The following is a 23,830-nucleotide window of genomic DNA, read 5'->3' on the forward strand; positions in this document are numbered from 1 at the left end:
CAGTACAAAAGCTAACAAAAAATATTCATGCAGAGAATACAAGAACCCCCACACCGACTCACGATGTGAGGGGCGCAACTCCGCACCCCAGAGCTACCAGCAAGCGGAAATCACATATAAGCAAGCTGGACTGAACTCATCATATAGTGAGAAACATTTTCAATGAAACAATGAGCAAATGAACTAGCAAGACTTAGCTTCTCCAGGAGGAGACAGGACACAAGTGAAGTCCAGAAAAGATCAGCACCAGAACTGAATACAACGACAGCAGGCAACCAGTAAAGGTCCAGGTGAATTAAATAGGAATCAGACTAGCAGGAAACGAGACAGCTGAGCCACCTACAGACCAGCCGTATAGCTAAAGGCCACAAGAGGGAGCCCAAGAACAGAACTCACACAGTACCACTCATGACCACAGGAGGGAGCCTGAGAACGGAATTCACAACAGTACCCCCCCCCCTTGAGGAGGGGTCACCGAACCCTCACCAGAGCCCCCCAGGCTGATCAGGACGAGCCAAATGAAAGGCACGAACCAAATCGGCCGCATGGACATCAGAGGCGACAACCCAGGAATTATCCTCCTGACCATAGCCCTTCCATTTGACTAAGTACTGAAGCTTCCGTCTTGAAATACTAGAATCCAAGATCTTCTCCACCACATACTCCAATTCTCACGTGACCAAGACTGGAGCAGGAGGATCAACAGAAGGAACCACTGGCACCACATACCTCCGCAACAAGGACCTATGGAACACATTATGAATGGCAAACGATGCTGGGAGGTCCAAACGAAATGATACAGGGTTGAGGATTTCGAGAATCTTATAAGGACCGATGAACCGAGGCTTGAACTTAGGAGAGGAAACTTTCATAGGAACATAACGAGAAGACAACCATACCAAATCCCCCACACGAAGTCGGGGACCCACACAGCGACGGCGGTTGGCAAAGCGCTGAGCCTTCTCTTGTGACAGCGTCAAATTGTCCACCACGTGGTTCCAAATCTGCTGCAACCTATCTACCAAAACCCTGGTGCCAAAAATTCCAGGATGACCCGCCAACACTGAAGAATGAACCTCAGAAATGACTCTACTGGTCCATCTATCCGGGACAAACAGTCTCTCCGGTGGACAACGGTCAGGTCTAATGGCCTGAAATTCCTGTAGCACCCGTCGCAAATCAGGGGAGATGGCAGACAAAATCACTCCCTCTCTGAGGATACCAGCCGGTTCCGGAACTCCCGAAGAGTCAGGCACAAAACTCCTAGAAAGGGCATCAGCCTTAACGTTCTTCGAACCCGGAAGGTACGAAACCACGAAATCAAAACGGGAGAAAAACAGCGACCAACGAGCCTGTCTAGGATTCAGCCGCTTGGCAGACTCGAGATAAGTCAAATTCTTGTGATCCGTCAAGACCACCACACGATGTTTGGCTCCCTCAAGCCAATGTCGCCACTCCTCAAATGCCCACTTCATTGCCAACAACTCCCGATTACCAACATCATAATTCCGCTCGGCAGGCGAAAACTTTCTTGAAAAGAAAGCACATGGTCTCATCGCAGAACCATCAGAGCTTCTCTGCGACAAGACAGCCCCAGCTCCAATCTCAGAAGCATCAACCTCGACCTGGAAGGGAAGAGAGACATCCGGCTGACGCAAAACAGGAGCCGAAGAAAACCGACGTTTCAGCTCCTGAAAGGCCTCCACGGCTGCAGGAGACCAATTCGTCACATCAGAACCCTTCTTGGTCAAATCCGTCAAAGGCTTAACCACACTTGAGAAATTAGTGATGAAGCGACGGTAAAAATTAGCAAAACCCAAGAACTTCTGAAGACTCTTCACCGATGTAGGTTGAGTCCAGTCATGAATGGCCTGGACCTTGACTGGATCCATCTCAATAGTAGAAGGAGAAAAAATAAAGCCCAAAAAGGAAACCTTCTGGACTCCAAAGAGACATTTAGAGCCCTTCACAAACAAGGCATTGGCTCGCAGGACCTGAAATACCATCCTGACCTGCTTCACATGAGATTCCCAGTCATCAGAAAAGACCAAAATATCATCCAGGTACACAATCATAAATCTATCCAGATACTCTCGGAAGATGTCGTGCATGAAGGACTGGAACACAGAAGGGGCATTAGAAAGCCCAAAAGGCATCACCAAGTACTCAAAATGGCCTTCGGGCGTATTAAATGCTGTTTTCCATTCATCGCCCTGCTTAATACACACAAGATTATACGCTTCACGAAGATCTATCTTGGTGAACCAACTGGACCCCTTAATCCGAGCAAACAGATCCGACAATAGAGGCAAAGGGTACTGAAATTTGACCGTGATGTTATTTAGAAGGCGATAATCTATACAGGGTCTCAGAGAACCATCCTTCTTGGCCACAAAAAAGAACCCCGCACCCAAAGGGGACGAGGACAGGCGAATATGCCCCTTCTCCAAAGACTCCTTTATATAACTCCGCATAGCGGCATGTTCTGGTACAGATAAATTAAAAAGTCGTCCCTTAGGGAACTTACTACCAGGAATCAAATTTATAGCGCAATCACAATCCATATGAGGAGGTAGGGCACTGGATTTGGGCTCATCAAATACATCCTGGTAGTCCGACAAAAATTCAGGGACTTCAGAAGGAGTAGAAGAAGCAATTGACACCAAAGGAGCATCGCCATGAATCCCCTGGCAACCCCAACTTGTCACAGACATTGCTTTCCAATCCAAGACTGGATTATGAGCCTGCAGCCATGGCAGACCCAACACGACAACGTCATGCAAATTATGCAACACAAGAAAGCGAATCACCTCCTGATGTGCAGGAGTCATGCACATGGTCACTTGAGCCCAGTACTGAGGTTTATTCTTGGCCAATGGAGTAGCAGCAATTCCCTTTAGTGGAATAGGGAATTGTAAAGGCTCCAAGATAAAACCACAGCTCCTGGCAAAAGACAAATCCATCAAATTCAGGGCAGCACCTGAATCCACAAAAGCCATAACTGAGTAGGATGACAGAGAGCAAATCAAAGTAACAGACAAAATGAATTTAGGCTGTACAGTACCAATGGTGACAGACCTAGTGAAGCTTTTTGTGCGCTTAGAGCATGCTGAGATAACAAGAGCAGAATCACCACAGTAAAAGCACAACCCATTCTGACGTCTGTGATTTTGCCGTTCAATTCTGGTCAGAATCCTGTCACATTGCATAGACTCAGGCTTCTGTTCAGAAAATACCGCCAGATGGTGCACAGGTTTGCGCTCCCGCAAACGCCGATCAACCTGAATGGCCAAAGACATTGACTCATTCAGACCTGCAGGCGTGGGGAACCCCACCATAACATCCTTGAGGGCTTCAGAAAGACCCTTTCTGAAAATCGCTGCCAGGGCACACTCATTCCTCTGAGTGAGCACAGACCATTTTCTGAACTTCTGACAGTAAACCTCAGCTTCATCCTGACCCTGAGAAAGAGTCAGCAAAACCTTTTCTGCTTGGTCTACCAGATTTGGTTCCTCATAGAGCAATCCGAGCGCCAGAAAAAACGCATCCACATTTAGCAATGCAGGATCTCCTGGCGCCAGAGAGAATGCCCAATCTTGAGGGTCACCACGTAACAAAGAAATAACAATTTTAACTTGTTGAACAGGGTCACCTGAGGAACGAGGTCTCAGAGAAAGAAATAACTTACAATTATTCTTAAAGTTCAAAAACCTAGATCGATCTCCAGAGAATAACTCAGGAATTGGTATTTTAGGCTCGGACATAGGACTGTGAATTACATAGTCCTGAATGCTTTGTACCCTTGCAGAGAGATGATCCACACTAGAGGACAGACTCTGAATGTCCATATCTGCAGCTGAATTCTGAACCACCCAGAGATTAAGGGGAGGAGAGAAGCAAAACACACTGCAGAGAAAAAAAAATGAACTCAGGATTTCTCTTATCCCTCTTCGGCGATGCATTAACACTTTAAGGCCTGCTGTACTGTTATGGATCCTGGTGGTTAGGATCACAAAACTGACCTGACAGGTAAACCAAAATAATAGGACAAGCTCTGGGGATATGGTAACTATACTGACCGCGACCCTGATCCTATCCAAACACACTAAAGGCAGCCGTGGAGCGTTACCTAAAAACCTAGACGCCTCTTCACAGCCTGAGAAACTAGCTACCCCTAGAGAGAAAGCAAAGACCTCACTTGCCTCAGAGAAATAACCCCAAAGTTTAGACAGCCCCCCACAAATAATAACGGTGAGTTAAGGGGAAAGCACAAACGTAGAAATGAAAACAGGTTTTAGCAAATGAGGCCCGCTAATACTAAATAGTCAGAAGATAGCGAGGGATCTGTGTGGTCAGTACAAAAGCTAACAAAAAATATCCACGCAGAGAATACAAGAACCCCCACACCGACTCACGATGTGAGGGGCGCAACTCCGCACCCCAGAGCTACCAGCAAGCGAGAAATCACATATAAGCAAGCTGGACTGAACTCATCATATAGTGAGAAACATTTTCAATGAAACAATGAGCAAATGAACTAGCAAGACTTAGCTTCTCCAGGAGGAGACAGGACACAAGTGAAGTCCAGAAAAGATCAGCACCAGAACTGAATACAACGACAGCAGGCAACCAGTAAAGGTCCAGGTGAATTAAATAGGAATCAGACTAGCAGGAAACGAGACAGCTGAGCCACCTACAGACCAGCCGTATAGCTAAAGGCCATAAGAGGGAGCCCAAGAACAGAACTCACACAGTACCACTCATGACCACAGGAGGGAGCCTGAGAACGGAATTCACAACACATACCCATATCGTCTGCCTGTCCTCGATCACTGAAACCCCGACGCATGTTTCGCTGGTCGCTTTATCAAGGGGAAAGAAAAGTGTGCCTCAGGGTATAATACTTTATATTATACCCTGATATTAGCGCTTTTTACCGCACAATTGGTGGTCTTGTATCTATTTCTATGTAGCTACATAGTGGGCCCCAAGAATGATTTTCTCTGGTGGGCCCAAGGTGCTCCAGTCTGACGCTGTGTGTGCACCTTTGATAGTCGCAGTAACCTGAGTTCCCCTATAACAATAAGTGCCCACTTTACATTGAATAATGTCCTGAGTCTCCCCCTTGTACAGCTCCCCTATACACAGTATAATGCTCTCTTTTGCATAACATGATGCCTCCTCACTGTAATGTACCTGCACACAGTATACTGACCCCTTAGTAGCCCCCAAACTGTTTGATGGCCCCTTCACTGTAATCTCCACACTGTATGATGGCCCCTTAGATAGCCTCCATATAGTGTAATGTGCCAGATAGTCCTCAATATAGTATAATACATTCCCCAGAGGTCTTCATATAGTATACTGCATTCCCCATAGGTCTGTATAGTATAATGCACTCCCTATAGGTCTGTATAGTGTAATGCACTACCCACAGGCCTGTACAGTATAATGCACCCTCACAGGCAACCAGCACAGTATAATGCACCCCCACAGGCAACCAGTACAGTATAATGCACCCCCATAGGCAGACAGAACAGTATAATGCATCCCCATTAGGCAGTCTGTATAGCACAATGCACCCCAGTTAGGCAGCCAGTACAATATAATACACCCCCATTAGGCAGCCTGTATCTTATAATGCACCTCCATTAGGCAGGCAGTATAGTATAATGCACCCCCATTAGGCAGTCAGTATTGTATAATGCACCCCCATTAGGCAGTCTGTATAGTATAATGCACCCACATTAGGCAGCCTGTATAGTATAATGCACCCCCATTAGGCAGCCAGTATAGTATAATGCACCATTAGGCAGCCTGTATATTATATTGCACCCCCATTAGGCAGCCTGTATAGTATAATGCACCCCCATTAGGCAGCCAGTACAGTATAATGCACCCCAAGTAGGCAGCCAGTATAGTATAATGCACCCCCATTAGGCAGCCTGTATAGTATAATGCACCCCCATTAGGCAGCCAGTATAGTATAATGCACCATTAGGCAGCCTGTATAGAATATTGCACCCCCATTAGGCAGCCTGTATAGTATGATGCACACCCATTAGGCAGCCAGTACAGTATAATGCACCCCCATTTGGCAGCCTGTATAGTATAATGCACCCCCATTAGGCAGCCAGTATAGTATAATGCACCTCCATTAGGCAGCCTGTATAGTATATTGCACCCCATTAGGCAGCCTGTATAGTATAATGCACCCCCATTAGGCAGCCTGTATAGTATAATGCACCCCCATTAGGCAGCCTGTATAGTATAATACACCCACATTAGGCTGTCTGTATAGCATAATGCACCCCCATTAGACAGCCAGTACAATATAATGCACCCGATAAAAAAAAAATTTAAAAATCCAATACTCACCTTTCTTCCTCCTTGTTCCTGCGGTGCTCTGAGCGCCCCCACATCTCCGGACAGCGCCAAGTACTGACATCATCGCACCTCCTGTCAGTGTCGGTGACATCAGATGCTGACAGGAGGATGATGGGAGAAGGAGCATTACGCCCCCTCTCTCATCAATGTGGTCAGCTGTATCGGCATCTAACTGATACAGCTGTCAGTATCTAGTCCTGGAATCTGTTTCTCTTGCCCTTAGACTTGCCCTTAGTTAACATGGATCTAGAGGGGGGGCTGTATGGGGCGCAGCTAAAAGGAAGCCCCCACATGACTGCGTTGCCATGGGGAGCAGGGTAGTAATTTTTTGAAAAGTAAAACTGGGAGGCTCAGGATTGGTAGGATAGGAATTGGGGCGGGGAATTCTATGGGATTGGGAGGAGGGGACCTGGAAAAGTGCGGGAAAGGGGTCAGTCAGTCAGAGACAGGCGAAGTGAGTTCACCAGCTGCCACAGCGTTACTTACCATGGCCACAGTGGACAGCTTGGTCGCTCAGCTTCGCAGGGAGGCAAGATCCAGGAGGGCCGGATGGCTTGAAGAGCAGCTCACTGGGCTGCTAGGAGGCAGCGGCAGCCAGGACAGTGGGAGCCGGGTCAGGAGTTCCAGGAGGTCGAGGCCGCCTGAGAGGCTGTCCCCGGATACCACACCGCGCCGCAGGCGCAGGCCGCGGAGCCCCTCCGGGGACCCTGCGGGGGCTGGGGGACACGGCGCAGCCACACCGCCCGCCCCCCCTCCAGCAGGAATCCACCCGGCGGCCCTGCCGGCGCGAGGCGACGAGGCGCTGCGGGAGCTGTGCAGGCGCGGCAGGACGCCGGCGCTGCACCGGATGTTATGGTTGCACTTCCGGTTCGGCCGAGCAGGGGGCGCAGGAGCGCTGCAGCGCCGAGATTTTCACCTCAGACCCGCCGGGGAGCCGCTCCAGCGGTGGTGACACCAGGGATGGAGCGCGGGAGGTGCGCGGGAGGTGCGCAGCAGCGGCGGCATCTGCCAGGAGCCGGGAGCCGGAGCGGCGCACAGAGCGGATGGTTCGGCTGCGGCGCCCAGGGGATTTATACAAGCTGCCAGATCCAGGTCCAGCAGGAGGTCGAGGGAACGGTCGCCTTCGCCAGTCTCGGTCCCCCCTGGTGACATGGAGGCCAGGGGCGCGGGCCTGGGGCACACGAGTGGCAGTGACGACTCCGGGAACGAACATCAGGCTGACGGGGACCGGCAGGATTCAGGAAGCACGGCTGGTGGGGACACAGCACCTGCGCAGCCCCATGAGTATACGTCCAGTCTTTTTCCGGTGCCGGGGGTTTCGGGGTTAGCTGAGCGGGGTGGTGGTGAGGTTCCGGGTGTTAGAGAGCTTTTAGTGGGTATGTCGCAGATTTTGAGTAGATTGGATGGCAGTGTTGCGGATAGGGTAGGAGCGTCGCCCGCTCGGGCTTGGGTGTCGGGGGCTGGTCATGGAGTGGGGGGTTTGAGCGAGTTTGCGAGTTCTGGTAGCGGTCCGACGTCTTCAGCGGCTGGGGTGTCGGTGTCGGTGCAAACAGAAACGGAAAAGGGGGATACCGTTAAGCTAGACGATAGGGCAAAAGGCGAGGTTTACGCGTGTTTTGAGGGCCCGCTGGGGGCCCATTTGAAGAAGGAGGTGAAGGACAAGATTTGGAAAGATGAATACGTGGAGATTTTCTCTCTCCTTCCTTTAGAAAAATTTAATTTGGATAAAGGAAAGAAAGAAGATAGTAAAAAGGAGGAGGAAGAAAACTGGCAGCAGGCATTTGCCATTCTGGCGAGTGTTATAGGGGAGAAATTCCCAGAGAATTGCTCAGTGCTGTTTTGTTATTTTGACGCCATTGGGGAAGCACATCGTACCTACGGGGGCCAGGCTTGGCTGAGATACGATGAACAGTTCAGGCATTGCAAAGCGGTGAGGCCCGAGATAAGATGGGAGCAAAAGGACATCGGTTTGTGGTTGAAGGTAATGGCCCCGGTGCGATATGGACAGTCCTTTCAAGGGGGCGGGGGGGTAGCAGTCAACAGTAAGGGCAAGGTGGAGCAGGACAGGGGTCACAGGGGGCAAAAGAAAGAACGGGGACATGCTGGCAGTTTAACGACGGCCAGTGTAAGTATGGCGCCACCTGTAAGTTTAAACACATTTGCTCCCATTGCAACGGGGCCTCACATGGGGCTGCTAAGTGTTTCAAGAAATCGCGTGGTAAGCCATCCGTGGGTGGCGGTCAAGGGGGAGACTCCGGTGAGGCTTCAAAAGATGGCCCCCTATCTAAATAGATACCCGGATTATCAAAAAGCGGAAGTTATTAGGGATGGTTTTCTTGAGGGGTTTAAGATCCCTCACCCGACGCATGTTGTCCCATTTTTTACAAAGAACTTGAGATCGGCTAGTTTGCATTCGGAGGTTGTTTCGGTTAAATTGGCGAAGGAGGTCGAATTGGGAAGAATGGCGGGGCCGTTTAGTTCGCTCCCTATGGCTGACGTAATTGTTTCCCCGCTTGGGGTGGTGCCCAAGAAGGAGCCGAATAAATTTTGGCTGATTCAGCACCTGTCTTATCCCAAGGGATCCTCGGTGAATGATGGGATTGCGGAAGAGTTGTGCTCCGTTGTTTATACCTCTTTCGATGCCTCTGTCCAGTGGGTGCGCGGGTACGGGCCTGGGGCCTGGTTGGCAAAAACAGACATCGAATTGGCTTTTCGGCTTTTGCCTGTGCACCCACAGAGCATTCCTTTGTTAGGTTGTTGATGGGAGGGGGTTTTTTACTTGGATAGGTGTTTGCCTATGGGATGTTCGATTTCCTGTGCATTGTTTGAGACTTTCAGTACCTTTTTGGAATGGGTAGTGAGAGACGTTTCGGCCGTTCCTTCGGTCATTCACTATTTGGATGACTTTTTGTTTGTTGGTCCACCGGATTCTGCTGTGTGTGGTCATCTACTTGCTACCATGGAATGGGTGGCCGGACAGTTTGGTGTTCCTTTGGCGCAGGATAAAACGGAGGGCCCCTGTAAGGTCTTGAGTTTTCTAGGGATTCTCATTGATTCGGAAAAGATGGAATGTCGGTTGCCGGACGATAAGTTGCTGTTGCTTAGGCAGGAGGTGGGCAGGATTGGAAAATTGCGGAAGGTAACCTTGAAGGAGTTGCAGTCGTTGCTGGGACGCCTGAATTTTGCTTGCCATATCATGCCGATGGGCAGGATTTTTTGCCGCAGGTTGTCCAGGGCGACGGCGGGAGTCCGGTCAGCCCATCATTTTATCTGTTTGGGTAGGGAGCATAAGGACGACCCTCTTGTTTGGCAACGTTTTTTGGACAGCTATAACCGCAGGTCCCTGATTCAGCAGGAGGATCTCAATGCTTTTGACTGCGAGATCTACACGGATGCAGGGGGCGGAGTTGGCTATGGGGCCTATTGCGGAGGAAAATGGAGTGTGGAGGTTTGGCCTGAAGATTGGCAAAAGAAGGGGCTTACCAAGAATTTGACATTGTTGGAGCTGTTCCCAATTGTGGTGTCGGCGTTTATTTGGGGCGACAATTTCCGGGACTGGCGGGTGCGTTTTCATTGCGACAACTCGAGCGTGGTGTCTGTGATTAACAGCTTATCTTCTTCTTCTCCCCCGGCAATCAGACTGGTTAGGGCATTGGTGTTGAGATGCCTTGAGTTGAATGCATGGATTTCGGTGGTGCACATGCCAGGCGTTCAAAACAATATAGCTGACGCTTTGTCTCGTTTGCAGTGGGACCGTTTCCGGGAATTGGCTCCAGATTCGGAGGTGACAGGAGCGGCATGTCCTTTGCATCTGTGGCAGGTGGTTACGGAAGGGGAGGCCCACTGATTCAAGCTTCGGTGTCTAACAGGACTTGGTTAGATTATACGGCGTCGTGGGCCATGTGGGAAGGTTGGTTAGATCAATGTGGCCCGGCGGAGTCAGATGGTGATAGGACTATGGCGTTATTGGCCCTGATTGGTAAGGTGGTGGAATGGGGTTGGTCTGTGTCTAGGTTAAATAAGTTTATAGCCGGTTTGGTTTTTGGTTTCCGGTTGCAAGGGGCCAGGGACGTTACAAAGGACTTTGTAATACGGCAGGCGTTAAAAGGTTTTCGCAAAGGTAACGTAACTTTTGATAAGCGTAGGCCCATTTCTTTTGAGTTATTGCAGCGGTTAGGTGAGGCCTTAGTTTTTGTTTGTCCTTCGCAGTTCGAAGTGGTACTGTTTCGGTTGGCTTTTTCTTTAGCATTTTTTGGTGCTTTGCGTTTGGGAGAATTGGTTTCCCCGAGCAGGGGCAAGTCGGGTGGTCTTTTAGCGGAAGATGTGGTTTTTTGGGATGGGGGTATCCCTTTTTGGATTAGGCGGTCGAAGACGGACCAGCTGGGCAGGGGAATGAAAGTAGTGTTAGGAAGGGTGGATGGTAGCGGGATGTGCCCGCAGCAGTGTTTGGCAGCATATTGGGGTTTGTGTCTGGTCAGGTCAGGCCCTTTGTTGCAGCATCAAGACGGGGATTTTCTGTCCCGCTTCCAGTTTGTGGCTATTTTGAAGAAGGGCTTGGAATATCTGGGTGTTAAGCCGGATAATTTCAGTTCGCACTCTTTTCGGATTGGGGCCGCGTCTGAGGCCGATGGTTTGGGCCTGGGGCCGGAGGTGATTAAGAAAATAGGCAGATGGAGTTCTAATCATTACCTGTCTTATGTGCGTCATTGAATCGGCGACGCTGGGGGTGTGTTTTGTTTTTGTGTTAATTGTGGTTATGTTTTCCAGGTCGGCCCCCCTCCTTGGCTTGGATTGTTGGACACTCTTTCGTTTACTGGGGTGCCCTCCGGGCTGATGCTAGGTCAAATGGTAGGCAACTGGGTTTTGGTCGGGAGGCAGTTGTCATTCGTTGGATGGGTCGCCGTGGTATGTTGTGGCGTAGCCTGTTGTCGGAATTCTCCCGCGTCGCTCGGTTGGATCGCCCCCCGGACATCTTGGTGGTTCACCTGGGAGGTAACGATTCAGGGGCAAAACCAGTGAGAGAACTGATTCGGGACATCCGTTTCGATTTGTTGAGACTGTGGGTTTCTTTTCCTGGTTTACTGACGGTGTGGTCGGACATTGTGCCACGCCGGAGGTGGAGGGAGGCCCGTTCCCATAAAGGGATTAACAGGGCCAGGGTAAATAGGTCAGTGGCGAGTTTTGTGTCGCGGAACGGGGGTATTGCCGTTAGACACTTTGAGCTGGAGGCCGGGGTCGGGAATTTCTGGCGGGATGATGGAGTGCATCTCAACGAGATAGGTATGGATTTATGGGCGCTCGGTCTACAGGAAGGTGTAGAAAGAGCTTTGGCGGTGGTGGGGCACTCACGAGCCTGAGGTGGTCAGGGCTGTTCGTGTGTGGCGGGGGGTGGGGTTCTTGGAGTTGCTGATGATGCTTATAGGGTTGATCTGGCTTTTGTTACAGGCTCTGGACGGGGTGTTTACCTCGGGAGCTTTGTGGTTGGTTTGCCCGAAACGGGTTATATGGTGCCCTCGAGCTGGTGGTTACGGCTGAGGGTAAATACAGGTTTTGGTTAAATTTTGTGGTAGGCTTTCGGTCTATTATGAGCCAGATTTTTGCTCCAAGAACCCTCCCCTCGAGTTTTTTATATTTACAATGTTTACATGTTGTTATTAATGTATTTGTTTGTTAATAAAATGGCCGCTGTGGCCAAATTATCCAAAAGAAATTTATGTCTTCGTGTCAATTCATTGGGTAGTTAAAGGGTATGGTTTAAAAGGGAGCAAGGTAGTTGGGTTTGAGGATTCATGACGGAAAGGATCCTGCATTGGCGATACGCGGTCATGATGTTTCACGTCGGCCATCTTGCTTCCTGCCAAAGTTGTATATAAAGCCAGCACCTGCTCTGTTTCATTGCTTGTGTATTATGTTTTGGACCTTGTTCCTCTGCAGTCCCAAGCCTGGACTTACTATCCCTGTGGGTCCTTTCCTAGCGGCGGAGTCCTCTGCCAACCTGCACGTCTGGATCCCTGCCTGCTGACCAAGTGATTGCTAACACCTGACTTCAGAAACCTCTGCCAGGCCACACCTGCGGTGAAGTAAGAACTCCAGCCAGCTAGTGTGTTCCTCTGCTCTGCAAGAGACTGTGTCTTGTGCACTCATTGCTCAGTGACTTTGCATGCTGTGTCGCAGAGTATCAGCTCTGCTATTACTGTTTATCAGATTGACTGAACATTTATCTGGACTTACATGCTATATTGCATTCAGATCACAAATACAATCTTGCTTGTGAAAACCATTGTGTCTGCAGTTTCTTTGACCTAGCCACTGGTGTCCAGTTGTATCCACTAGTATCGTGACAGGATACACAAGCCTAAAAAAAAAATGGATGCCGCTGGGTCAGAGACTTTAGAGGTGCGTGTTAAGAAGCTAAATAATATCACTGCCACTGTACACGCTGAAGTGCAGACATGGAAGAGCAGAATAGAAGGCCTAGAGGGGCAGACTAAATATGATATGCAAGTGCTCAGTCAGACCCTTCAGGAATTGCGTGGTCGGGTTGCGGCTCTGGAGGCACAATCTCAGACTTCTGTTCCAGCCATCCCCAAACTACCGCCATTTAGGTTTCGTGGCGACCGAGACAAATACCGTGGGTTTCTGAACCAGTATCGTTTATACTTTGCTGCACATGTCACACAGTTTCCTACGGACCGATCCAAAGTATTGACTATTATCATGTTGCTGATTAACAAGGCTCTTGCCTGGGCAAACCCTCTGATAGAATCGCAGGATGCATGTCTGAATGACTTTAATATGTTTATTGCCGCCAAGGGGCAGATGTTTGATGATCCGAACCTTTGCCTTACAGCGGAGACGGCCCTGCTGAATTTGCGTCAAGGTAAACGCCCAGTGACTGAGTATGCTATGGACTTTAGAAGGTGGGCTCAGGATACCACCTGGAATAGTGCAGCAAAGTACTCAATATTTAAGAAGGGGTTGTCCAGTTCTATCAAGGACGAGCTTGCATGTGCGGAGGCTCCCACTGCTCTAGGAGATTTCATCAATCACTGTATTCGCCTAGACGCTCGCATCTCCGAACGAAAACTAGAAAGGTGGACTGAGATGAACCGCAGCAATAAATCACTTCTTCCTTTTCTTCCTAAGGAGATTCCAGACTCAAGTCCTCAGGAGTCCGCACCCGAACCGATGCAGGTAAATTCCCTACGAAGTCGAGTAAGTGACGAACGGAAGGAATTTCGTTTCAAGGAGAATTTATGTTTTTACTGCGGGAAGTCAGGACATTTTATTATCAACTGCCCCAGTCGTTCTCACAGGACAACCGCAGCTGTTGTAGAACGCGACTTCTCTGAATCATACTCCGTGACTTCCGAATCAGGGCCTCCTGAAATTGCAGCAACTGTTCCGGATAATGACTTTTCAGAAATTGTTACCTCCCTATCAAGATCTGGATTGACTCCCGTTGGGTGAACAGTTCCGCCATGATAGACTCTGGGGCCAGCGGTAACTTCATGGACACTTCTTTTGCTAAGAAATATGGAATCCGATCACAGAGAAGAGTATCTTCAATTCTGATGGAGACTGTGGATGGATCCCCTTTGACCTCGGGGCCAGTAGACCAGCAGACTGAATCACTGAAGGTCCTCATGGGAGATGATCACCAGGAGAAATTTCCCTTCCTTCTGATTTCCTCTCCACATTTCCCTATTATCTTGGGTTTACCCTGGTTTCAGGCTCAAAATCCCATCATTGACTGGGAGACTAAGAGATTGCGCTTCCCAGCTAAGGAGGTAATTTCTGGGAATTCAATTGATCCATCTCCGGGCAACCCATCATCGGACCTAAAGTTACCGACAGTTTATAAAGCATTTTCGGATGTGTGCGATAAAAAGAATGCAGACAAATTGCCACCACACCGCTCTTATGACTGCCCAATCGAGCTTCTGCCTGCTGCTACCATTCCTTTCGGAAATATTTATCCATTGTCCGGTCCTGAGCTCAAAACTCTCAAAGAATATATCGACGAGAACCTGTCTAAGGGGTTCATACGCCCCTCGTCCTCTCCAGCCGGTGCACCCATCTTTTTCGTTAAAAAGAAGGATGGATCTCTCAGACCCTGTGTTGATTACCGGGAAATTAACAAGGTAACCATCAAGAACCGCTACCCCCTGCCATTAATTCCGGAGCTTCTTGAGAGAGTTCGGCAGGCCAGGGTCTTTTCAAAATTGGACCTACGCGGGGCATACAATTTAGTCCGTATAAGACCTGGAGACGAATGGAAAACAGCATTTAGGTCTCGATATGGGCACTTTGAGTATTTGGTCATGCCATTTGGACTTTGCAATGCCCCAGCAACCTTCCAACACCTAGTAAATGATATTTTTAGAGACATTCTTGATATTTTTGTCGTAATCTATTTGGATGACATTCTGATTTTTTCTAGCTCCATGGAGGAACATCAGCAACATGTCAAGACTGTCTTGCAGCGTTTGAGGGAACACCATCTGTACATCAAGCTGGGGAAGTGTGAATTTCACAAGTCGGAGATCCAATTCCTAGGTTATGTAATTTCTCCACAGGGTCTGAGTATGGATAACAGCAAGATCAGGGCGATTCAGGAGTGGCCAATCCCCAAGAACATCAAGGAAGTCCAACGTTTCATCGGATTTGCCAACTTCTACAGACGTTTCATCAAGAACTTCTCTGACATCGTCTCGCCCATCACCCGGTTGACACAGAAGAAGACAGCATTTATTTGGTCCCCTCAAGCCCAAGAAGCATTCTCTCGGCTCAAGACCAAGTTCACGTCAGCACCAGTACTGATCCACCCTGACCCGGAACTCGCCTTCATTATTGAAGTAGATGCCTCAAACTGTGCCGTCGGGGCTATACTGTCCCAAAGAACAGGTGAGAAGAATTTACTTCATCCTTGTGCTTTTCTTTCCAAGCGACTGTCTCCTGCCGAAAAGAACTATGATGTAGGAAATAAAGAATTACTGGCTATCATCGCCGCCTTCAAGGAGTGGAGACATCTTTTGCAAGGAGCTTCACAGCCGATCGTTGTCCTCACGGATCACCGCAACCTTGAGTTCATCAGGTCAGCAAGATGCCTGACCCCACGGCAGGCCCGTTGGAGTCTTTTCCTTAACCAATTCAATTTTACAATCTCTTATAGACCAGGTTCTCGCAATGGAAAAGCAGATGCTCTATCCCGGATGTACTCTGCTGACACTGTTCCAGATGCTCCACCTAAGACCATACTTTCTGATTGCAATTTTGTAGGTGTCATTCATAACCAAGATTTGTTGCAGGTCATCAAAGAAGCTTACAACTCTGATCTTTTCCTGTCTCAGCCATCTGATGAGGTAAGCCTTCTTTTTAGGAATGGGGTTTGGACCCGGGAACGGCGCCTCTACATTCCTGAAGCCGTGAGGTTAAAGGGCCACTGTCACCCCCCCAGCCGTTATAAACTAAAAGAGCCACCTTGTGCAGCAGTAATGCTGCAGTCTAACAAGGTGGCTCTTTTAGTTTTTGATTCATTTATTACCTCAATAAAGCGTTTTAAAAATTGGCCACAAATACCAGATGTTGTACCAGGAGGGAATGAATCTCCCACCTGCCGTCACTCTTCTCTTCAGGGGCGATGGTCGCCGCCCCCTGAGCGCTGTTTCTTCTTAAATCCAGTGCCTGCGCTGTGCGTGCCTGCCTGGGGCCTGCGCAGTGTTCTTTGTCAGTCACAGCTCAGATGCCGGGTGCCTGACTGCGCCTGTGCGGGCAGTGCGCCCACCCTGTTGCTGAATCCCCGCCCCGCACTGTGTTATTCATTATGCACAGTGCGGGGCTGGGATTCCTGGGAAGGCGGGGGAGCTGGGGGAGCTTCAGAGATGGGAGAGCGTCCGAGATGGGGGAGTGCCTGAACAGCGCAGTGCGCATGCCCAGGAATGCCAGCCCCGCACTGTGCATAATGAATAACACAGTGCGGGGCGGGGATTCAGTAACAGGGTGGCCGCACTGCCCGCACAGGCGCAGTCAGGCACCCTGCGTCTGAGCTGTGACTGACAATGAAGACTGCGCCTGCCCCAGGCAGGCACGCACAGCGCAGGCGCCGGATTTAAGAAGCAACAGCGCGAAGGGGGCGGCGACCATCGCCCCTGAAGAGAAGAGTGACGGCAGTTGGGAGATTCATAGAGGACGATTCGGACCGCCTCCAGGTACAATATCTGGTATTTGTGGCCAATTTTTAAAACGCTTTATTGAGGTAATAAATTAATCAAAAACTAAAAGAGTCACCTTGTTAGACTGCAGCATTACTGCTGCACAAGGTGGCTCTTTTAGTTTATAACGGCTGGGGGGGGGTCACAGTGGCCCTTTAGGAGTGTTGAGAATGGTTCATGACTCTAAGGTTGCAGGGCACAGAGGAATTCAGAAGACTCAAGAATTCTTATCTCGCTTCTTCTGGTGGCCAGGTTTTCGGAAGGATGTTCAGAAGTACGTTTCATCTTGCGAGGTATGTGCCAAATTCAATGTCCCACGTGCTTCCCCTACTGGTCTGTTACAGCCTTTGCCGGTGCCGTCTCGCCCGTGGGGATCCATTTCTATGGACTTTATTGTAGAACTGCCCCTTTCCGAGGGAAAGAGTACAATTTTGGTGGTGGTCGATCGCCTGACCAAGGCGGCCCATTTCATCCCTTGTTCCGGTTTACCCTCTGCGAAGGACACTGCTGATCTAATTATCCAGAACATCTTTCGTCTGCACAGGGTTCCGGATGAAGTGGTTTCAGACTGTGGAGTTCAATTTACTTCAAAGTTTTGGCGAAGTTTTTGTTCGGCATTAGGCATGGAAGTTAACTTATCTTCTGCTTTCCACCCACAGTCCAACGGGCAGACAGAGCGTACCAATCAAACACTGGAGCAATACCTTCGCTGCTACGTTTGCCATTTGCAAGATGATTGGGTAAGGCTACTCCCATTGGCTGAATTTTCTTATAACAACTCCCAGAGTGCCTCCACCAAGCAGTCTCCATTCTACGCTAACCTGGGATATCACCCTAGCATTCTTCCCAGATTACCGGTAGATACATCTTTACCAGCAGTTGCCGACAGGATCTCTTCACTTCAACAGAACCTTGAACTTCTGAAAGAGACTTTGGGTTCCGCACAAGATAGGTACAAGAATGCAGCTGACAGATTTCGCAAACCAACACCAAAATTTAAGGTAGGAGATTTAGCCTGGTTATCTACAAAGAATTTAAAGATGAAGATCCCTTCTCCTAAGTTGGGACAGAAGTACATTGGTCCTTATAGGATCAGTGGTCTGGTAGGTGCTGTTGCATGTCGCTTAAAACTCCCAAGAACAATGAAGATACATCCTGTCTTTCATACTTCCCTACTAAAGGCTGTAGTACCAAATCCTTTTCCAGGACGTTCATCTCCTCCTCCCGATCCCGTTCTTGTGGTTGGTCAAGAGCAGTTCATCGTTGAGAGGATTCTGGATTCAAGAATCTACAGAAATCGATTGCAGTATCTGATTAAATGGCAAGGCTATTCTTCAGAGGAGAATTCCTGGGAACCCGTGAACAATATTAACGCCTCCTGACTGATTGAGCAGTTCCATCAAAGGTACCCTGGCAAACCTGGTTTTGGGTCATCCGGAGGCCGTTCTTGAGGTGGGAGTAATGTCAGTATCTAGTCCTGGAATCTGTTTCTCTTGCCCTTAGACTTGCCCTTAGTTAACATGGATCTTGATGTTTCACGTCGGCCATCTTGCTTCCTGCCAAAGTTGTATATAAAGCCAGCACCTGCTCTGTTTCATTGCTTGTGTATTATGTTTTGGACCTTGTTCCTCTGCAGTCCCAAGCCTGGACTTACTATCCCTGTGGGTCCTTTCCTAACGGCGGAGTCCTCTGCCAACCTGCACGTCTGGATCCCTGCCTGCTGACCAAGTGATTGCTAACACCTGACTTCAGAAACCTCTGCCTGACCACACCTGCGGTGAAGTAAGAACTCCAGCCAGCTAGTGTGTTCCTCTGCTCTGCAAGAGACTGTGTCTTGTGCACTCATTGCTCAGTGACTTTGCATGCTGTGTCGCAGAATATCAGCTCTGCTATTACTGTTTATCAGATTGACTGAACATTTATCTGGACTTACATGCTATATTGCATTCAGATCACAAATACAATCTTGCTTGTGAAAACCATTGTGTCTGCAGTCTCTTTGACCTAGCCACTGGTGTCCAGTTGTATCCACTAGTATCGTGACAACAGCTGACCCTGCGATGACAGGCGGGGGGCCCACTGCTGGCACCGGGCCCCCCGCCTTCTCAGGGGCCACATAGCGGCCAGGCGGCAGAGCAGGGAGATCGTGTCTCCCTGCTCTGCTGCAGAATGTAACTGTATCGGTGCGCTGTGCACGCCAATACAGTTACATAGTGTAGCTCCAGGTGGGCCCCCTCAGAGCGCGGGGCCCTGGGCCACAGCCCCCTCTGCCCCCCCAGTAGATACACTACTGGTGAACAGTTAAGCAAGTAGAAGATGAAATTATCTCTAAAAGGCCTAAAATTAAAGATGACACATTTACTTTGTATTTTAGGTAATATATATATATACAAGGTGGGCCATTTATATGGAAACAACTAAATGAAATGGGAATGGTTGGTGATATCAACTTCCTGTTTATGGCACATTAGTATATGGGAGGGGGAAAGCTTTTCAAGATGGGTTGTTACCATCGCAACCATTTTGGATCCAACTTTATTTTTTTCAATGGGAAGAGGGTCATCAAACTCATTGAGAATTTTACAAGGAAAAAATGGTGTTCTTGGTTTTAACGTAACTTTATTCTTTCTTTAATTATTTACAAGTTTATAACCACTTATAAAATGTATTCAAAGTGCTGCCCATTGTGTTGGATTGACAATGCAACCCTCTTCTCCCACTCTTGACACACTGATAGCAACACCGCAGAAGAAATGCTAGCTCAGGCTTCCAGCATCCATTGTTTCAGATGCTGCACATCTCGTATCTTCACAGCATAGACAATTGCCTTCAGATGACCCCAAAGATAAAAGTCTAAGGGGGTCAGATTGGGAGACCTTGGTGGCCATTCTGTCATGATTCTCAATGGCGAGAGAACATAGCCCAGCATATATGAGAACTAGCTCTTGGAAGATGGAAACTATACTGACCATGAACTAAACCTGCCGCACAACTAGAAGTGGCCGGGTAGCATGCCTACGTTTTTTTTATCCCTAGATGCCCAGCGCCAGCCGGAGAACTACCTAATCCTAGCAGAGGAAAAGACAGTCCTGGCTCACCTCTAGAGAAATTTTCCCAAAAGGCAGACAGAGGCCCCCACATATATTGGCGGTGATTTTAGATGAAATGACAAACGTAGTATGAAAATAGGTTTAGCAAAAATCGAGGTCCGCTTACTAGATAGCAAGAAGACAGAAAGGGCACTTTCATGGTCAGCAGAAAACCCTATCAAAACACCATCCAGAAATTACTTTAAGACTCTAGCATTAACTCATAACACCAGAGTGGCAATTTCCGCTCACAAGAGCTTTCCAGACACAGTAACGAAACAGCAGCTGTGAACAGGAACAAAATGCAAAAACACACAAGGACAAAAGTCCAACTTAGCTGGGAGTTGTCTAGTAGCAGGAACATGCACAGAAAGGCTTCTGATTACATTGTTGACCGGCATGAAACTGACAGAGGAGCAAGGTTATATAGCGACTCCCACATCCTGATAGGAGCAGGTGAACAGAGGGGATGATGCACACAAGTACAATTCCACAAGTGGCCACCGGGGGAGCCCAGAATCCAATTTCACAACAGTACCCCCCCCTCAAGGAGGGGGCACCGAACCCTCACCAGAACCACCAGGGCGATCAGGATGAGCCCTATGAAAGGCACGGACAAGATCGGAGGCATGAACATCAGAGGCAGTGACCCAAGAATTATCCTCCTGACCGTATCCCTTCCATTTGACCAGATACTGGAGTTTCCGTCTGGAAACACGAGAGTCCAAGATCTTTTCCACAACGTACTCCAACTCACCCTCAACCAACACCGGAGCAGGAGGCTCAACGGAAGGCACAGCCGGTACCTCATACCTGCGCAACAATGACCGATGAAAAACATTATGAATCGAAAAGGATGCAGGGAGGTCCAAACGGAAGGACACAGGGTTAAGAATCTCCAATATCTTGTACGGGCCGATGAACCGAGGCTTAAACTTAGGAGAAGAAACCCTCATAGGGACAAAACGAGAAGACAACCACACCAAGTCCCCAACACAAAGCCGAGGACCAACACGACGACGGCGGTTGGCAAAAAGCTGAGTCTTCTCCTGGGACAACTTCAAATTGTCCACCACCTGCCCCCAAATCTGATGCAACCTCTCCACCACAGCATCCACTCCAGGACAATCCGAAGATTCCACTTGACCGGAGGAAAATCGAGGATGAAACCCCGAATTACAGAAAAACAGGGACACCAAGGTGGCAGAGCTGGCCCGATTATTGAGGGCGAACTCCGCCAAAGGCAAAAAAGCAACCCAATCATCCTGATCCGCAGACACAAAACACCTCAAATATGTCTCCAAGGTCTGATTAGTCCGCTCGGTCTGGCCATTAGTCTGAGGATGGAAAGCAGACGAAAAAGACAAATCTATGCCCATCCTAGCACAGAATGCCCGCCAAAATCTAGACACGAATTGGGTCCCTCTGTCAGAAACGATATTCTCCGGAATACCATGCAAACGAACAACATTTTGAAAAAACAGAGGAACCAACTCGGAAGAAGAAGGCAACTTAGGCAAGGGAACCAGATGGACCATCTTAGAGAAACGGTCACACACCACCCAGATGACAGACATCTTATGAGAAACAGGCAGATCCGAAATAAAATCCATCGAGATGTGCGTCCAAGGCCTCTTCGGGATAGGCAAGGGTAACAACAATCCACTAGCCCGAGAACAACAAGGCTTGGCCCGAGCACAAACGTCACAAGACTGCACAAAGCCTCGCACATCTCGTGACAGGGAAGGCCACCAGAAGGACCTTGCCACCAAATCCCTGGTACCAAAGATTCCAGGATGACCTGCCAACGCAGAAGAATGAACCTCAGAGATGACTCTACTGGTCCAATCATCAGGAACAAACAGTCTACCAGGTGGGCAACGATCAGGTCTATCCGCCTGAAACTCCTGCAAGGCCCGCCGCAGGTCTGGAGAAACGGCAGACAATATCACTCCATCTTTAAGGATACCTGTGGGCTCAGAATTACCAGGGGAGTCAGGCTCAAAACTCCTAGAAAGGGCATCCGCCTTAACATTCTTAGAACCCGGTAGGTAAGACACCACAAAATTAAACCGAGAGAAAAACAACGACCAGCGCGCCTGTCTAGGATTCAGGCGCCTGGCAGACTCAAGGTAAATTAAATTTTTGTGGTCAGTCAATACCACCACCTGATGTCTGGCCCCCTCAAGCCAGTGACGCCACTCCTCAAAAGCCCACTTCATGGCCAAAAGCTCCCGATTCCCAATATCATAATTCCGCTCGGCGGGCGAAAATTTACGGGAAAAAAAAGCACAAGGTCTCATCACGGAGCAGTCGGAACTTCTCTGCGACAACACCGCCCCAGCTCCGATTTCAGAAGCGTCGACCTCAACCTGAAAAGGAAGAGCAACATCAGGCTGACGCAACACTGGGGCGGAAGAAAAGCGGCGCTTGAGCTCCCGAAAGGCCTCCACAGCATCAGGGGACCAATCAGCAACATCAGCACCCTTCTTAGTCAAATCAGTCAATGGTTTTACAACATCAGAAAAACCAGCAATAAATCGACGATAAAAGTTAGCAAAGCCCAAAAATTTCTGAAGACTCTTAAGAGAAGAGGGTTGCGTCCAATCACCAATAGCCTGAACCTTGACAGGATCCATCTCGATGGAAGAGGGGGAAAAAATGTATCCCAAGAAGGAAATCTTTTGAACCCCAAAAACACACTTAGAACCCTTCACACACAAGGAATTAGACCGCAAAACCTGAAAAACCCTCCTGACCTGCTGGACATGAGAGTCCCAGTCATCCGAAAAAATCAGAATATCATCCAGATACACAATCATAAATTTGTCCAAATAATCGCGGAAAATGTCATGCATAAAGGACTGGAAGACTGAAGGGGCATTTGAAAGACCAAAAGGCATCACCAAATACTCAAAATGGCCCTCGGGCGTATTAAATGCGGTTTTCCACTCATCCCCCTGCTTGATTCGCACCAAATTATACGCCCCACGGAGATCAATCTTAGAGAACCACTTGGCCCCCTTTATACGAGCAAACAAATCAATAAGCAGTGGTAACGGATATTGATATTTAACCGTGATTTTATTCAAAAGTCGATAATCAATACACGGCCTCAAAGAGCCGTCTTTCTTAGACACAAAGAAAAAACCGGCTCCTAAGGGAGATGACGAAGGACGAATATGTCCCTTTTCCAAGGACTCCTTTATATATTCTCGCATAGCCGCGTGTTCAGGCACAGACAGATTAAATAAACGACCCTTAGGGTATTTACTACCCGGGATCAAGTCTATGGCACAATCGCACTCCCGGTGCGGAGGTAGTGAACCAACCTTGGGTTCTTCAAAAACGTCACGAAAGTCAGACAAGAATTCAGGAATCTCAGAGGGAATAGATGATGAAATGGAAACCAAAGGTACGTCCCCATGAGTTCCTTTACATCCCCAGCTTAACACAGACATAGCTCTCCAGTCGAGGACTGGGTTATGAGATTGCAGCCATGGCAATCCCAGCACCAAAACATCATGTAGATTATACAGCACCAGAAAGCGAATAACCTCCTGGTGATCCGGATTAACACGCATAGTCACTTGTGTCCAGTATTGTGGTTTATTACTAGCCAATGGGGTGGAGTCAATCCCTTTCAGAGGTATCGGAGCCTCCAATGGCTCCAAATCATACCCACAGCGTTTGGCAAAGGACCAATCCATAAGACTCAAAGCAGCGCCAGAGTCGACATAGGCGTCCGCGGTAATAGATGACAAAGAACAAATCAGGGTCACAGATAGAATAAACTTAGACTGTAAAGTGCTAATTGAAACAGACTTGTCAGGCTTCTTAGTACGCTTAAAGCATGCTGATATAACATGAGTTGAATCACCACAATAGAAGCACAACCCATTTTTTCGTCTAAAATTCTGCCGCTCGCTTCTGGACAGAATTCTATCACATTGCATATTTTCTGGCGTTTTCTCAGTAGACACCGCCAAATGGTGCACAGGTTTGCGCTCCCGCAGACGCCTATCGATCTGAATAGCCATCGTCATGGACTCATTCAGACTCGCAGGCACAGGGAACCCCACCATAACATCCTTAATGGCATCAGAGAGACCTTCTCTGAAAATCGCCGCCAGGGCGCAC

The sequence above is a fragment of the Ranitomeya variabilis genome, chromosome 4 (assembly GCF_051348905.1).
Source record: "Ranitomeya variabilis isolate aRanVar5 chromosome 4, aRanVar5.hap1, whole genome shotgun sequence".
NCBI lineage: Eukaryota > Metazoa > Chordata > Amphibia > Anura > Dendrobatidae > Ranitomeya > Ranitomeya variabilis.